At 43.3% G+C, this 18,345-nt stretch overlaps 1 long non-coding RNA gene across 1 annotated transcript; it reads left to right on the forward strand.

Moving 5' to 3' along the window:
• Positions 1-2,588: 2,588 nt before the first annotated feature.
• LOC119363705 lies at positions 2,589-9,264 on the forward strand. The gene is made up of 4 exons (XR_005174321.1): positions 2,589-4,277; positions 4,631-4,745; positions 5,243-5,561; positions 7,528-9,264. It is a non-coding gene; the product is annotated as an uncharacterized LOC119363705 (long non-coding RNA).
• The last annotated feature ends 9,081 nt before the right edge of the window (positions 9,265-18,345 follow it).

The raw sequence follows: 18,345 nt of genomic DNA on the forward strand, positions 1-18,345 counted from the left end.
AAGGCGCCCTAAGTCAAGAAGGGCCCTATCAACAGAAATCACGGGATCGACGGAGATAGAGAAGAGGCCGGGAAAGCGAGCCGCAAAGGGAGTGTCCCCGGCCCAGCGATCAAACCAGAAGAGCGTCGATACTTCGGATCCCACCGAAATGGAGGTCCCAATACGGAGGACCGGGAGAAGCTGGACAATCGACTGCCAGAACTGAGACCCGCCAGATTTCTGGCAGAAGGCGAGGGGCTGACCGCGCAAGTATTTGTTCCGGATTATGTCAAGCCAGAGGCCACCGTGACATAATCCGGCTTGACATAATCCGGCTTGACATAAGCCAGAAGGCGAGGGACTAGAACTTTGAATGAATGAAGATCCTTATATCCTAAACCTCCTTTATCCTTTGACAGTGTAAGCTTCTCCCAACTAATCCAATGAACCTTGTTTTCATTTTCTTGTTGAGCCCAGAAATATCCGCCAATCATGCTATTAATCTTTGACAGCAGCTTTTTCAACCACCCCTGAATGTGTTCCCAAATACGATCTTTAATGTACCCTAACATATTAATTAGTTCCTGACTGACCAACATGGACCGGAAGCCCCGGATTTCTCCCATTACATGCTTCCTTCTTTAAGCCCCAATTGCTCATAAAGTGTCAGAAAAAGGGAAATGATGATAATCAGTACACGTCAACATGTGCAATCTGCACATTAGATTTGTCCAAGTAACTGAATTCCATCTTTTTTGCGATAAAAGTAACTGAATTCTTGGATATGCGTGGTTTGTATCATACCATTGCTGCCAGGACAGGAAATTAGGGACGCTTCCTTTGGAACATACTAGCACAAATGCCCGTGCGTTGCAACGGGAGAACATTTGGGATCCCACCATAATTACTCTCAACGGACCCACATGTCATCTCCAACCTCTTCCTACATTCTGCTCCTCTTTGTCCTCTCTATCTTTTTTCTTTCATAGATCCATCATTACAATAAGGCCTATGACCGGCCAGGTAGGCTATTGTCGGCATTTCATTCCACACAGATGCAGAGGATTGTGGACGCCTCCACGCCGCGCCGCCGGTGGCGGAGACCCCGCTGAGTTTCTCTTTATTACTCAAGGCCACGCTCGCAAAGCCTCCCGTTTTCTTCCCCCCTTTCTTCTCTCATTCAATCTGCAATTATACCACAGCCTATGGAAAGCATGAGCATCTCTCCGGTTTTTTCTCTCATCAAATCAATGATGTTTAATTACCATAAATCCCTTTCAATTACCCCCCAGCATGTATCACATCTTATTTGATCTCTAGCGGCTCCTTGCTTTTCGAAGCAAGTCTCGGCCGTATAAAAATTGGTGAAGTTTTATTTCAAAAGGCGAGGTGGTACTAATTACTAAAGCAACCCTTCATCTAACACAATCATCATCTAGGCCAGTTGTTGGTTGTTATGTTTCTTTAAGTGTTAGGTTGTTATATTGTTGGGAGGCGAGGTGGGCTTTTGGTTCGGCTGGACTTTTTGCTCAAATCTTGGAGGCAGAGTGCAACGGCCGCTACAATATGGGATAGTCCCACCTTGTTGAACCGGCCAAACTAACAGGAGAAACATATGGACGGAAATAATATGATCAAAGCGGGACGAAACCAAGAATATTACCTTGTTTTATTAGTAGGTATGTGTGTTGCAACGGAAGGAAACAAAAAGTTGGTTATGTCGAGAAAACATACAGACGAAAATAATACGATCAAAGCGGGACGAAACCATATTACCTTGTTTTATTAGTAGGTATGTGTGTTGCAACGGGAGAAAACAAAAAGTTGGTTATGTCAATAAAACATACGAGCGAAAATAATATGATCAAAGCGGGACGAAACCAAGAATATTACCTTGTTTTATTAGTAGGTAGGTATGTGTGTTGCAACGGGAGGAAATAAAAAGTTGGTCATGTCAATAAAACATTCTTATAAACATGTAATCTGTAAAATTTCCTGGTGAATGAAAATATAAGAAAAGAGAAACTTATGAATTATGCATATGCAGAAAAACGATCTATGGCCTGGATATGATAATTTAGATTTCGATTAGTACCCACTTACAAGGAGGGTAAATTGCAAAAATTCACCTCAGTCAGCTCGCAAAGTTCAGCGAACGGAGAGTTCTGCCCACGCCATTCTCATTGGGGCTAATTTGAACAAACATCAAAGTTTTGGAGTCTCCATCTGCGGTGCCTTGTGCATTAGTTCCTGCCAACCATTTGTTCCATCCACGTACACATATGTATCAACCAGCAGCATGCGGCATTGTCCGAAGAAATTAATTAAACAAAAGGGTTAGCTTGGAGACATGATGAAACTGCAATTAACTTAGTTGCCGGCATAAATTAATATTCAATTTCATCCATTGTTGCCTGCATGACTGCATACAGAAACATGGGCGCCAAAGAGTAGCTCTCGTCTTGGCAGTCCTCGTGCTTGTAATCTGTTGGGAACTATCAAAAACCATGTGAGCACATCAGGAAAACATCAAAGCAGAAGCATGGTTATTTCATATTTTTATTCTGCCTACCTGATCTACTGATCATCATCACGCCATGTAACATGGTTCCAATTGCAGTTCACGTGAGGACACCTCCATTAGCACGAAGACAAAGACAGCCAAAGCAATTAACAGAGAAAGCCTGTATCTGGTAGCCAAGCGAGACCTGCAGGAGCATCGAGGTGCATGGATTGATCAAGGAGTTGGGGCGTGTTGAGCAGGTCAAACGCCACCGACGTCGGTGGCGTACTGGCGTTGGGGCCATATGCCTGAGTACCTATCCGACTTTCTTTACAATGCAATTTCTTCGCCGGCTGGTGCTTATGGGTGAGAGTGACCAACATGTAAGCTAGCCTAGCTAAGCTAACACACTGGTGGATGGATTCTGCAGAGGACAACCACGTACAAGCTGAAGCTGGTGGATGGATCGATCACAGTGTACGCTACCAGGCTAGAGCTAGCCAACGGCTTCTCGCCCGATGGAAACGAACAGACCAAGTCTCGCCGAGACACGCGCGCGACCCACGGAATTATGGCAACAATTCTTATGTGTGCACTTTGTTTCAATTATTTTGCTGCTTTTTCTAGGTCGCCCCAGACCTGACCTTCCTCATGGCTTCCCTCATCTATGCCAAGCCGGCCGGAGGGCAGGGAGAGGCGGCGGGGCTTGGTGCACGCTGGTTCCTCCGGATCGACTCCCTACTCAGATCTGCACGCCCCTGATGATTGGAGGTAGGTTAATCACTCTCCTCTTTAAAACTAGATCGTTTTCTTCTTTGATCTGGAAAACATAAAGCCTTAGACACCCAACGGTATGTTTCAACACGTTTTTAGCCTTGATTTGATGTAAAAAGGATCTAATTTCTCTTCCTGCTTATGTTCTGGATTTCATCTTTTCTCCTTTCTCTGATTTACTCATACACGACTCCTGACTTGCTGCATGTGGCTGCTGAATCTTCCTACTACAGGTGTGCCTTTCACATGTTCGTTGAGTTGCTTAATGTCATATTTTTTTTTTAAATCTGGAGTTATGCAATTGCAGCAACAAGGACGGATGGCCATCTTCACAGGTTATGCCCCTTACTGTAATTTGCATTCAGTCATGTGCAGTAATAATGCCATATTTGTTAGCCTGCTAGCTGTTTCCAGATTTTTTTAGACATGATTGACTGCTTCTACACAAAAGGAGTTTGTCGAAAATAAGAGCAATCCCACTGTTGCTACAGAGCCTGAAGATTCTTTGCCTTTCTTTGAACTGTTTCAGTTTTTTCTTTCATATGGCTACAATTATTTGATTGGTCCATGTAGATTTAGGCAACATGAGATGAGCCGATGATATATATTGTAATGTACGATGTCTATTGCTACAAGTGTTGATGTCTTGGTGATGGCAGGTTTTGCAAGTAATTGAAATGATTTTTGAGTAGAGGATAATTAGAGATATAAAGTTCTACCTGATCTTGAGGTATGTGAAAGTGAACTCGGTGATTTCGAGTAATTCTAAGAGTATACATCTCATCTATCTGGTATCCTTTTTTGAGTAATGATAAGAGGATACATCTCATCTATCAGGAATTAATCCATCTCGTTTTCTCTGTGTTTACCTTGTTCTACAAATGGCTAACTAGGTAATGATTATTGATAGCTAATGACATGAGGGAGAGGGGGACAAGCCCCTTTAGCTACTGCAATACGGTTGTGCATACAAATGTGCTACTCATATTCCACTGTTAGACGAGCTAGCCGCGAGAAGCAGGTTCAGAATTCAGCTCCATTTGATTTACATTTAGATCATCTTGCTGCAACACCATCACTTTTCTTGATAGCAAACAACAATTTTTAGTAATCATATATAACTTTTCTTTGGTTTGTTTATTCTATTATACCATAGATATCATGAGAAACTGTTAATCGCTTAAGGAGGGTGTTCTGTTCACTCAAAATCAACTGCCTAATGGTCTGATTAGTTTATGTATGTGAAAATTTATTTTAATAATTATAGTTGCAATTTCCAGTCAAGGCATATGTTCTTTTATACTTTTATAGTGAGTTTACAATAGGTTGAATAGATTCGATTTCTATTTCCTTTCCTCATCGTCGTCCGCTTAGGTTGTAAGGGGAGCCAGAGAGGTGAGGGAGGTGACCAAAGCGGCAGCGGCCTTGGGGTGCCGAAGAAGAGTGCACGGGAGGATGGAAAGGGGCTCGTATACGACGGCTGGAAGAGGTAACCTAGGATTTCGTGGTGCTCTACTCTATACCTCATGCTCGGATGATTGTACTTTTCGTTTTGACTGATCAATTGGGTTTAAATCTGTATAAGTTGGGTAGCAACTTGAGCTCAAAAGGTTCTCTACTCTATCCAAATATTCTGCTAGATTTGATTAGAATTTGTGTTTATTAAAACATGCAGCGAGAGGATCTAGGCCAAATAATGACAAATTATGCAGCTGCACCTAAACATCTTAATACCACAAGATGGTCACTATGGAACTACATAGCTTTGGCTCGTCACTGGTTACCATAATTTGTAATGTGGCGATTGATGGATGTGCGTGGATAGATTATATACCTACATGGTACTTTCTGGGAATGTTTATAGAGGAATCCCTCATGTATTTAGATTGTTTGCTTAACTATTACTCTTCTCTATTTTCCGACTTTGTGATAACGTTTTGAAATAAAAAGATATGTGATGGTAATTGTGTTGTGTTCTATCAACAGAACTATGCTTTCCTAAACCTGAATGGGCCAGAAGTGGCAAGACAGATCTGGCAGTCAATTATTCTTCAGTTTCGGTTGTGATGTTTCAACATGAGTTCGGAGCGTTAATGCTTTGCTGATGCGAGGAGGTGAAGTTGTATGCTACCAGAGTGCAGATATTTCTTGGTATGTTTGCTTTCAAGAAAAGATGGATGTGTGTTGTGACTGTGACAGATGGTTCTACTGGATATGCTGTTGGGTATATAACAAGAAGCATTGGTAAGGATATCAAAATACAAGAGAATGCTGCAACGACCAAGGTGCCATATATATATCGAAGGTGCTCGCAAACTTCCTTCGACTGGTGTGGCCCTGTTGCTTTCGTATTACCGAAAAAGGCTCACGCCCCGCTTTATAGATAAAGCCAATGCCAAAGCCAACATCCACAAGGTTCACAACACCAAGGTTCACACACACACACACAGTCCAGGAACAAACAAGCATCAAGGGTTAGTGCTGAGGGCACAGCTCAACAAGCCCAACACACACACAAAAAGCGGCACACACGCCGGGAGAGAGACGCCTCTAGTCGGGCTCCGGGGGAGGCGGCGGGAGCGGCGGAGCCAGGCGGAAGGCCAACGAACGAAGGTCGGAGAGGAGTCTGTCGATGGCATCCCGGTTCGGAGGGCGGCTAAGCGGCCGCCAGAGCTGCAAGTAACCACACATTTTGAAGATGGAGTCAGTCGCACGTCGAAGAGGCACCTTCTGAATGACAAGCTTATTGCGAACCGTCCACAACGTCCAAGCCAGCACCCCAACGCACAGCCATCTAATATGTCTGTAGCGAGGAGGGGAGGCCTGGATTTCCGCAAGCAAGTCGGGGAAGTTGTTATTACACCACTGTCCCCCAACCGTTTCGCGAAAACACGCCCATAGGAACTGTGCCGTGCAACAGGAGAAGAAGATGTGATTGGCATCCTCCGCCGTGTCACATAGGGGGCACATCCCATCCCCAGGCCCATGGCGCTTGAGGACCTCCACGCCGGACGGTAGGCGGCCGCGGATCCATTGCCACAAGAAGATCCGGATCTTAAGTGGGAGGCGGATGTCCCAGATAAGGCCGAATGGCTCCGGGGCAACTGATGGGGCAATAGCCGCGTAAAGGGACTTGGTGGAGAAGCGGCCTGAGGAATCCAGACGCCAGGAGATGGCATCCGGACAGTCAGCCATGTCCATAGGCAACAGGGCGATGTCCTGGAGGAGGACATCCCAAGCAGCCACCTCGGCAGGGCCAAAAGGACGACGAAACGCGAGGCGCCCTAAGTCAATAAGGGCCGCCTGACCGAGACCCGAGGGTCAACTACAATGTCGAAGAGGATGGGGAACCGGGCGGCCAGGGGGGAGTCCCCTAGCCACCTATCAAGCCAAAACAAGGTCGAGGCGCCAGAGCCCACCGAGATGGAGGTGCCTATCCTCAGGACTGGAAGCAGCTGGACGACTGCCTGCCAAAACTGGGAACCGCCCGAGCGCTGGCAGAACGCCAGAGGCTGGCCACGCAGGTACTTGTTCCGAATGATAGTCAACCAAAGGCCTCCCTCCCCATTGGCAATGCGCCATAGCCAGCGGGTGAGGAGGGCGATGTTCATGCGCCGAGAGGACAAAATCCCAAGGCCACCCTGGTCTTTGGGTTTGCAGATGTCTGGCCAGCTGACCATGTGATATTTCTGTCTGCCTGCCTCGCCAGCCCAGAAAAATCTGGCCTGGTACTTGGCGATCTCCTGATGAAGGGTTTCATGAAGGCTGTAAAAGCTCATGAGGAACCACAGAAGGCTGGCAAGCGACGAGTTGATAAGGATCACACGTGCCGCCTTCGACAGCCAACGCCCTTTCCAGGGCTCAACTCGGTGATAGTAGAGTTCAAAAGTTCTACTCCCTCCGTTCGGAATTACTTGTCGCAAAAATGGATGTATCTAGACGTATTTTAGTTCTAGATACATTCATTTTCGAGACAAGTAATTCCGAACGGAGGGAGTAGATGGCAGTGGTATATCAGTATCTTATTTCACTTTCATCGCTTCTGTAAAAAGCTAGATAAAATTATCTGTATCACTAGAATCTATTGCCTTGCACATACTCCCTTTGTCCGGAATTACTTGTCATAGAAATGGATGTATCTAGACATATTTTTAGTTCCAGATACATCCATTTCTATCCATTTCTGTGACAAGTAATTCGGGATGGAGGGAGTATTTGTCTTACACAAACACTTGTATTCCTTTTTACACTGAATTTCCTTTTTGTTACAGGAGGATTCAGAATATGAAGTTACTGGAAACATTGTTGGAAGTGTTGGTCCTGAGAGCACAGAAAAGGATTCATCGTTTCTTATAAAAACATTACGATCATTCAAAGAAGCTTTGATTAAGGAGGATGACACAAATGTTGCTGAGATTGAGGCCTTCTTACTTTGCATTGATGTCGATGATGAGAAGAACTCTCTTATGAGGAAAATCATTGCTTTGAATTATTGATAACCGTGAGAGATCGTGTCTTGAGAGCAGGTGCAGAATCTGAATTCTACAGATTGAGAGCAGGTGCAGATTCTGAATTCTGTACACAGAAGATAGAAACAGAGAGCTGGTGGCAAATGTGCAAGGGGAGGTTATGGAGAGCTTTCTTCGCTAGCTGAATAAGTCTATCAGGAGTCAAGGCCTGTTTTGTTGGAGGCTTGATGGAACTTGCCTGGCCTGATAAGTAACTGTGCGCGCGGTTTGGTTGGCGTCCTGGGTGCTTGGCTTGAGCTAGCATGCCGTGTTGTTATCTTGGTTGAGGCAGCTGGAGTTAGCAACGTGATTAGTCAAGGGTGGCTGTCGATGCCATCTAAAAAATACTCCCTCCGTCCCATAGTGTAAGACGTTTTTTGACACTACACTAATGTCAAAAAAGTCCTATATTATGGGACGGAGGGAGTAGGTCTTAAAACTTCATATTTTCTCAGGAAAAATTCGTATGAATTAATGAATATCAGGCTACATTCAGGCGATATTGTTTGTCAGGCACAGCGCTCAGGTAGCAACCACACATTTAAGTGAGCTTTTGTTGAAATGCGTTGGTACTTTAGTTTTTAGATTCTGTGATGATTTTATGCATAAATACATGAGCTCTTTCAACCAGTACCACATAGTATTAATGAGGTAACAGAAGCTTGCAATTCAATTATGCTGCATCTGCCCGAGTCTAGAAGGTCAGATAAGTTGTTCCGCAATATAGACAACAACTTTTTATGTGTCATCACAGTGGGCCGAGAACTTGTTGATGAAGCCAATGATTTGGTTGATCATAGTGATAGGGCATCAGATGTAATGCTAGATTTAACCCCAGACAAATGGGCAAACATGAAAAGAGGAAAGATGTCAATGCATGAGCCAGAGGGTTCCAGTGGTGAATATTTTGGACCAGAAGTCAAGGATGTTTCACGCGAAGAAGCCATTCTTTCCAATGTTTACATATAAGATATACCAGTACATCCCAATTGGTAGGGCCCCTCCACTGATAAGCTGGATATCCTTTCAACAAGTGGCTCGGAGAGAATAAAGCGTTAGATTTTATCATGCTTTTACAGTTTAACATGTCAAAGAAGGGAGAGGAGACACCAGCGGATGGCAAGATGGATGAACTGTTGGACAGTGTTAGCCTTAATTACCTAATTCCTAATGAAGTTGAAAACTTTATGACCATCATAGAAAATGTGCAACACTCTTCTTCTGAGCATGAAGGGCAGAATGATGATTTCGAAGCAAATGTCATTGAGCAAGATGATGAACACATTGGAAAGATTTTACTAATCTTACTGTTGCATGCAAAGACATTGGTGATGTCATATCAGAAGACCCACAGAAGGTATAGGTTTCCGAGGGCCAAGCAGAAATAAGTGAAGGCTATGCCGGTATTCTAAATAACGGCAACACATGTTATGTAAACACAGTTCTGCAGTATTTTCATTGTTTATCGGAGCTCAAAGAAATCTTAATAATTTGTGAACAGTCCTGACGTATGAGTGCTCGGGGCTGATGTTCTATGGTTGATTTCGGGATGTGTAAGAGCAGGGCGACTACCACTATATCATACTCACTTGACTGGGATGAGCTTCGCTTTTTTGTAGGAAAGTGATAGAATAAGAATTGTGATTTCTGCTGCTATTATGATATGCTTTTCTGCTATTCTTCGCTGCCACTATTTGTTGTATCAATTATTTGTTGTGTGAACCATCTGGCGGGTCGAGCTCAGATGATTCAGCTAGCAAGGCCTTCGGTAATTTTTATATAATTTTTTTCTCCCGTTGCAACACACGGGCATTTTTCCTAGTATTGGATCAGGCATAGTTAAACTACATGGCCTCGGATCTTGTGAAATACTCCCTCCAATCCATATTTCTAATAAATCATGGATAATTAATATGGATAGGAGGAGTAGTGGAGTAGAACATCCTATAATAATGAACGGAGGGAGTAACAAACAGGGGTATGTTTGACTAGGAACTCTCGAAATACATACAAATTCCCTGAATATTTTTATAGGAAATGGAGTTGATTTTGATGTAAAATGTGACGAGCCTTCAGTTCAATCATTTACAGCTGCTACATAGAGTATGGTTTTTCTCGCACTGAATCAATTCTTTCCAAATTCAGCCAAGCAGGCGGAGCCAGTGGCAGGGAGCGAGCGAGCGAGGGTCAGGTACCTTGAAGAGGTCGGGGGAGAGGTTGGACTGGAGGAGCCTGTGCAGCGATTGGTAGCCTCCGATCGACCCCGCCGCCTTCCCCTTCCCTTGCTCCTCTCCCTGCGGCGGCTTGCCGTTGGAGCTCTCCATCCCTACGCTACGCAAGAGGAGAGAGAAGCGACTAGGTCTCTCTCTCTCGTGATTGATATTCTCCTTGCTTGTCTCGTCTTATACTACTACAGGAGCACATGTGATTTGATTCCGTTGGCGTTGTTTGTGTTTAGAATTGAGATCGAGAGAGGAACGAGAGAAACATAAAGATGTAAAAGTGAATTTTTGTTCTCATTGATGATGGGATTACACATATATAGCCTCTGAAGGGGTACGACCGAAGGGATGTGAGGCAACCGCCTCGGTTAGAAAAAACAGGGATTAATATGATTAATTAAATCCTAACACTCCCCCTAATCCATGTTTGTTAGTGTAAGTATCATCATCTTGAGAAGCTCCTTCAAAAACTCTATGGAAAAAATATGAGGAGACAGGTGTTCCATATGTTGCTAAAACTCCTTCAAACCCAGTGGAAAAAATAAGAAGAAAATTATGCAACATATAATGGTTATTGTCTCTTTTAACTCAATACGAGAAAACTCATAGAGTTTACAGGACAATAAATATGTCGTGTATACTTTCCTAAAAAACCCGATGGGGAAAACAGAAAGTATGACATATGATCTCATGTTGATATTACCTCATTAAAAACATTTATGAGAACATGTAAAGTAAACTCATGAAGGGAAAAAGAGTATAATATGATGCATTGAACAGGAACAATTCAGGAAGATACTCCCCCTGATTCTTGCATATTCCGAAGTCGTCACATACCAACTCCATGAACATATTTCTGGAATGTAGATGTTGATAGAGACTTCGTGAACAAATAAGTCGCATGATTTGACTTGCAAGATATGCAATATATCGACATTGCTTATTACGTAACCTGTTTGCATTCGGGCAACACAAGAGACATTATCGTTGAGATAATGGTTGGTGGATGTAGCCATGAGGTCTGTTTCGAAGACTATTCATGAGGGGGCTACCACACCTAGTAGGAACACTAAGCTTGTCCACGATCTAACATAGTGGGGATCTGATCGATGTATCCAATGATATCGGTGTTCACATTTCTGTGAAACTGAAAACCAGGACAACATGTTTGATGCATTGGAGATATCGAAAGACATTCTTAAGTACCAACCAATTGTGCTTGGTGGATCCAATGGCATTATGGAACGTTGAGTCCCAGTATCTCATTTCCATCATCTCTTGGTTTAAATAGATCTTTCTCTACGTCTAGAGAATGAACTACCATGAGAATTATGAATGGATAAGATTTGTCCACAATGAATTTCTTCAATATATTTTGGATATAGACAATATGGTGTACCATAATGTATGAATGAAGGTGCTCAAGTTGTAGTAACGAGCGGTATTTTGGTTTACCCAAATCCTTCATTTTCAACTCCGTCATTTAGATGATTACATGTGTCGTCATTACAGACACACAAACATAGATAATCATCATTGTAGGAGTAATCCTTGTGTATAAGGAACTCACTACGTCTGTATGTCGTATGGTGACTTACTGACTTTTACACAATGTATCATTTTGCATTTCGATTCAGAAGTGAGATTCCATCGGGAATCAATCATATATGTTTGAATCTAGTGATCCACATGGATATGTAATCACTACATCTATCAACTGCAGAGATAGATGATTTTGTACTGCCAATGATATAAGTTATCGGAAAGAGATTTCACCTCTGGAGAATAGTTGGGTATCTGCGTGAACCCTTGTGCTACAATACTTGCTCTTTGTTTCACCACCTCATTATTCTCAATTCTGTTTCCAGAAGAAAACCGGTGTAGGTGTTGCTTATGCATACCTTTCCATTTTTGAGCAAGATCATTTCTACTAAGATTATACCCTTTGTTTGAGTTCAGTCCGAGTGTTGTTCACACTTTGTCATGGCCATGGTCTTTGGATCTGAATCACTTGAAAGGTTTTTTCAATCTAGTTGAGAAATGTATGTCGACATTGTAAACTTCCGATTATATGTTTCTCCAGAATCTATATATCAATATATAGTTGATGGAAATATCGTTACCCATGGTGACTGCTCGCGATTTCCCAATGCGATTGAGTCGGGTATTCCGATGTCCCGGTCATTGTGTGCACTCTGACCTGGGTTGGTGGAGGTTTCTTGTCCACTGGGTGTATGCTACCCATCAGGTGTTTGTCAATGTGAAGTTGACTTGCATTTACTGATTCACAGGCCTTGATATCCTTGCTTGCGAGAAGCTGAATCCTAATGTACTTCTGCCATACATCTCCCCCCGTTGCTTTGAACGGGAAGTGGAGTGGATTTTGTTGGTACCTCCACTCTTTCAGGCGTACTTTTGCAGGATTGTAGGATTGTGTGACACCTTTATAGTCAGTAAATGAATCTGGCAGATTATTTGCAATGTGTTGCAAATCTTGTGAACGCATGGTTCAGCTCTTTGAGTACGTGGATTTGAGGCAGAAATGTGTTGAACATTCCATTAATTTCCTAGCATTTGTATGGTACTTGAAATCTCCCCCTAATGCCTGGAAATGTTCCTCATTGAATCAGCATACTGGCCTTGAATAACTCCCCATGTGAGGGGCTTGAGGTATTGACGGCAATACAGTTATTCCTCACATAGATCCCAACTATATGTTGAGGGGCCAATGATGTATGCCGAGTGGTGATATCGGTATGCAACCGAATTACCACAGGTAGGAAATACTTGGTAGATTTCCACGTATCAAAGACAGAGGGGAATAATATTATGCAGTTTGGTCATGAGCGTGTAAAACTACATGACTCCAACGTAAAGTTGGTAGGTTGCAATTCCAAAATAAAGATAATGCAATGAGCTTAACTCTTTGGATATGATTCTACCAAACCATTTTAAGTCTAGACATTAGGACAAATTGCTAAACTTCAATCCAAAGGCCATAGAGAATGCCTTCAAGGAGAATTCTGCAATGTTATCCGTTCGATTTGCTTGAAATCAATGTCAGATAATGAGCCAATGGTTTCGTGTGAATAAAGCACACACTTAAGACCATCATGTAGATATTTCTTTTAGAACCATGTAATACCTGAATAGTCTACTCAATGGCTGGGAAGAGCCACTTACCTCGACTTGATGCATTCAAAGAGTCTGAGTGGTTCATCGTAGAATTTAAGGTGTGCAAGCCTTAAAATTAGTTTCCCTGTGTCACTTGTAGTGCGCATAAAATCCAAATGTTATTAGAACTTAGCATCATAATAATCATAAACTATTGGAATTGCTGATAGTTTTTGTTTCAACCCAATGTCTCGATGACCAAGGCGAGTATGCTAAGTTTATCATGTACAAGACACTCTGGAAAACTATCTCGTACACAACATGTGCTACGGGTTGAGTCGTATGTGTAGTACAATCCAGATGATACACAGAGAATGTGCTTGCCATATCCGTTGCATATGGTAAAGAGAAGTTATTTCTCTTTATTGTCATCATAAGTTTCGCTATGGAAACTATTTTGATGGATACCTCCATAGTTTAGTAGGGTACGAGTTAAACCTGGGAAGCAATGAAGCATCCCGACGTTACTCGAGTACTCACAGGGATAGTAAATATGACTCGAGTTGAGCCAACAAATACCTCATCGCATCTAGCGATTTTAAAATATTTGCTTTCTCTTAATGAGAGTGGAAACATTGGACTTCCTTGAGTATAGAGTTTGTGGTGCATATGTCCACAAGGCACATATCATTTTTCATCGGATTAACTCCCGTAGAAATCTATATATAGACATGAAGTTTCTCAAGAAAATCACTGTCGGATATATAAAATACATACAAATGAATTTGTATGAAAATGTTGATACAATATATTGTGATATACAATATATGATGACAATAATAATCATGTTCTTATTAGAACATCATAAATGGACAGAAATAAATAGATCACTAAAGAGACTAAGGGACTAAATGTATAGTCTCCAAACATGTCGGTTGATGCATATTCAACCATCATTCTCTCCATGCTCATAGGGTCTCGTGACAGCTTGATGGTGTCAGGTTGAGGGTTTGAAGTGAGTTTCAAACCATTACCCTTGAGGTCCTTTGCGTCCCGATGGCGTGGCTTGGATTGCACGCACTATCCCATGGGATGCAAGACTAATCTTGATGTCCATGACCCGTTTAAGTGCGTTGTGGCCATTGAGGACAAGTGCCTCAAATTGTTAGCCATCAATTACTTATAGGGGCAAGCCAAAGATAATTAATTTACAAGAAGTAAATTAAAAACCATTATGATTTTGTAATAAGAATGCAAAAATTTGACTCAAGTGTATAACTTGAAAATGCTCAACCTCAATTGTGGAAACATAATACATTGAAGATCATTCAGATCTCACAGTAATAGAGATAGTCTGCACATGGGCAGTAGATCCAACTCATTACCTTGTGTTTTTCTAATATAATGAGGGAGATGTTATTGTAAAAAAATTACAAGTTTGTTGTGCGGGAGAAATTAATCTCGACCGCTATGACATGTTCATGAAGAATGACAATGTGGTAAACACAAAGAACATATAATCTCCGGTGAAAAACCGGTAATTTATTTATATTACAGATTGCGTAATATAAATACATATTAATGTTGCAAATTTAATAGATTTCAAGAAAGGTGGTTCGAAATCATTAGTGCGAATCTCAAAACACTAAGGATGACACCTTGAATTTTGCATATGTATTTGCAAGAAATTGAAAATCTTAATTGCAAATAGATGTATTAATCTCGACATGTGGTTAACATGGAAATAGATACATCATAGAAATATTCCGGAATACCATGTACTCAACGGAGAAACAGTACTGTGGTATTGAATTTAACTTTGCAAGAGATTAAAATCTCAATTGCAAATAGATGTAATTTATCTCAACACGTGACAAATGTAGAAATATAACAGACTAAAAACAGGGATAAAATCACTGTTAAAAGTTGTTGTTAGAACTAATTTTCTGAAAATAAAGAGTAAACTAGTAAAGCAAATACTAGTACAGGAGTGTTTTTTTTTGCATCGAACTCAGGAACTTTATTAACTTAGAATCATAGTTTTACAATCCGCCCGTAGGCAAGAGGCTAAAAAAACAGGGCTTACATCAAGCCAACTCTCAGTTCCATCGAGTGTACTAGCTAGGCGAGCACACTGATGCGCCGGTACATTGGCCTCCCTGCTGACATGCGTGACAGATAAAGAAGCAAACGAAGCACCAATTTCCTCCAGTTCATTTAAGATAGGCGATGCAACTGATCTGGTGTTGCCGCGCGAATGCCATAGATCAACTAGCTCCAAGCAGTCAATCTCCATAATCACATGTGAAAAACCCCGGAGTTGCGCAAAGATCATGCCGTCCCGAAGAGCAAGCAACTCCGCTATGAAGGGATCCGATATGCCAAACAGAGGTTTGCACCAGGCACCAAGGAACGCGATGTGTGATCTAGCTACACCTCCCGCTCCTCCCCTCATTTCCTCAGAATTAATAGCGCCATCAGTGTTGATAGTAATCCAGCCCGCCTCAGGTGGTTTCCAGCACTGACCCGCCCTCGTTTTCCTTCCCGTAGGAGGAAGATCCAGGATCGCCAAGGTCTCGTGAACCCACTTCAACGCTTGTATCAGGTTATACCCTTCGCGATCATGAGTCCATTTGTTCCGTGACGTCCATATGCTATGCATGATAGTGATAATCTTGCATCTGTCCTCATCCAAAAACATGGGATCGAGCAAAATGTCCCGCGCCCACGTATCATGATGCAAACGTGGGAGATAGAGCTGAAATCTATCCCTCGCAGCCATCCAGAACGCCTTTGCATGGGAACAATGGATTAGTGCATGTAACATGTCTTCGTCCATCGCTTTGCAAACATCACAGAGACCCAACTGCTTGATATGACGATAGCGCAAAGTAGTCGAGTCCGGTAGAATCCCGCGGAGAACTCTCCACCAGAATACCCGTACTTTGGGGACGACTCGTAGTCGCCAAAGGGCAGTCCACAACTGTTTGTTGGCTGATGATGATTCCGTAACCGCCCCTTCCTCTCGAGAGCCAAGCTTGTTGCGAGTCACAAGAGAACGATACGCTGATTTAACAGTGTAGATGCCCGACTTCTCCAAAGACCAGGCTAGAGTGTCTTCGCCACCCGCCGGATTCAGTGGTATATTAAGAATGGCTTCCGCATCCGGGTGTAAGAAATTTTGACGTACAATCTGCTCATTCCAATTCCCTGAATAATCATCAATGAGCTCCGAAACCCTGTTGAGCGGCATGGAGCCAATGCGGCCCCCGGGTTTCAGTGTGGGCGTATTGGGAATCCAGTTGTCGTTCCATATTGAGATAGTCGAGCCATCGCCAACTCGGCGAATGAGACCGACTTGTAAAGCCTCTCTTCCTGCCACTATTGCCTTCCAGGTTGCCGATGCTTTGGACGAAACCGTTGCATTGAGAAAGTCTGTATGAGGGTAGTATTTTCCTTTCAGAACCCTAGCACACAAAGAGTCCGGTCGCGTAAGGAGACGCCAACCGTGTTTCCCAAGCATAGCGAGATTGAAGGACTGCATGTTCCGAAAACCCATGCCCCCTTTTACTTTAGGCACCTCGAGCTTGTCCCACGAGAGCCAGTGTAGCGAGCGTTTGTCGATCGAGCTGCCCCACCAGTACTTAGCCATGCTAGAAGTAATTGATTTGCAGATCGTCTTAGTCAAGAGGAAAAAACTCATGCTGAAAGTAGGAATCGACTGGACAACCGTTTTCAGAAGAACCTCCCTGGCCGCACAGGCCATGTTTCGCTCTGACCAGCCCCGCATTTTATCCCGGCACCTTTCCACCATGTGTTCAAAGGTCCCACTCGTGATTTTCCCAATCGCCGTCGGGAGACCCAAATAGCGCTCAGAGAACGCTTCCACAAAAATGCCAAGAGATTGTTTCAAACTCTGTCGGAGGGGCTGTCCCGTGTTGGCACTGAAGTAAATCGAACTTTTCTCCCGGTTCACTGCCTGTCCGGAGCAATCAGCGTAGATCCGGAGAATCTCATTAAGCCTCTCTGTGCTTTGAGTTTTTGCACTGAGGAAAATCAAGCCGTCGTCAGCAAATAATAGGTGGTTGACCCATGGTGCATGTATGCTCACCCTGATGCCTCTGTCCACGTATGTGCCTCCAAAATTGTTCAGTAGTGAAGTAAGGCCCTGAGCACATATAAGGAACAAGTATGGTGACATAGGGCAGCCCTGTCGGAGCCCCCTTGAAGGAGTAAAATAAGGGAGCAGATCTCCGTTTACCTTGATCGTGAATCGGACCGAAGTCACACACTTCATTATCAAGCGAACAAAGTTATCACCGAAGCCCAACCTGATTAGCATTGCCTCGAGATAGTGCCATTCCACTCTATCATATGCTTTGAGCATATCGAGCTTCACCGCGCAACATGCATTTTTACCCTTCTTTCGCCTCTTGATAGCATGAATACTTTCGTATGCCACCAATATGTTATCTGTAATCAAACGTCCTGGGACAAAGGCGCTTTGCTCCTCGCCAATCACCTCGTCCAGAATCCCTCGAACTCTATTTGCAATTGCTTTGACTGCAATCTTATAAAGAACAGGGCAAAGAGCTATCGGCCTGAATTGAGCTATTTTTTGTGGGTGTCGTACCTTGGGAATTAAAGTGATGGCCGTATCATTCAGACCCAGAGGTAGTTCTCCTCCATTCAGGAATTGTAGCACGGCCACTGTGATGTCCTCTCCAAGAACCTCCCAATGCCGTTGGTAAAACCCAGCTGTGAAGCCGTCGACCCCCGGGGCCTTAGATGGCGCCATATCAAACAGAGCCTTTTTCACTTCTGCCGCCACATATGGCCTGTTGAGATAATCATTCATTTGGTTGGTGACAGCGGGCTGCACACAGTTTAATAAGTCATCCATGGGGTAAAAGCCTTGTGTCTGATACAAGGCATGGTAGAAACTACTGATTTCTGCCTTGACCTCCTCTGGTTCTTGCAGAATATGACCCTGTGAATTTTCCAGAGAAGTAATACGGTTGATCCTCTTACGGTGGGCAGCTTAAGCTTGGAAGTAGCCGGTGTTGCGATCTCCCACCCGTAACCAAAGCACTCGTGATCTTTGCTTAAGCCAAATTTCCTCTTGTCTCATGGCTTCTCGCAGTTGCGATGCTATAGCATTCTCCTCCTCATTAGGCCCTCGGCCCATCGAGACACTCCTCAAACGATCTAGGCGTTTCTGAAGGCAGCGAACTTTCTTCTGAAG

The sequence above is a fragment of the Triticum dicoccoides genome, chromosome 2B (genome assembly GCF_002162155.2).
Source record: "Triticum dicoccoides isolate Atlit2015 ecotype Zavitan chromosome 2B, WEW_v2.0, whole genome shotgun sequence".
In the NCBI taxonomy this organism is placed as follows: domain Eukaryota; kingdom Viridiplantae; phylum Streptophyta; class Magnoliopsida; order Poales; family Poaceae; genus Triticum; species Triticum dicoccoides.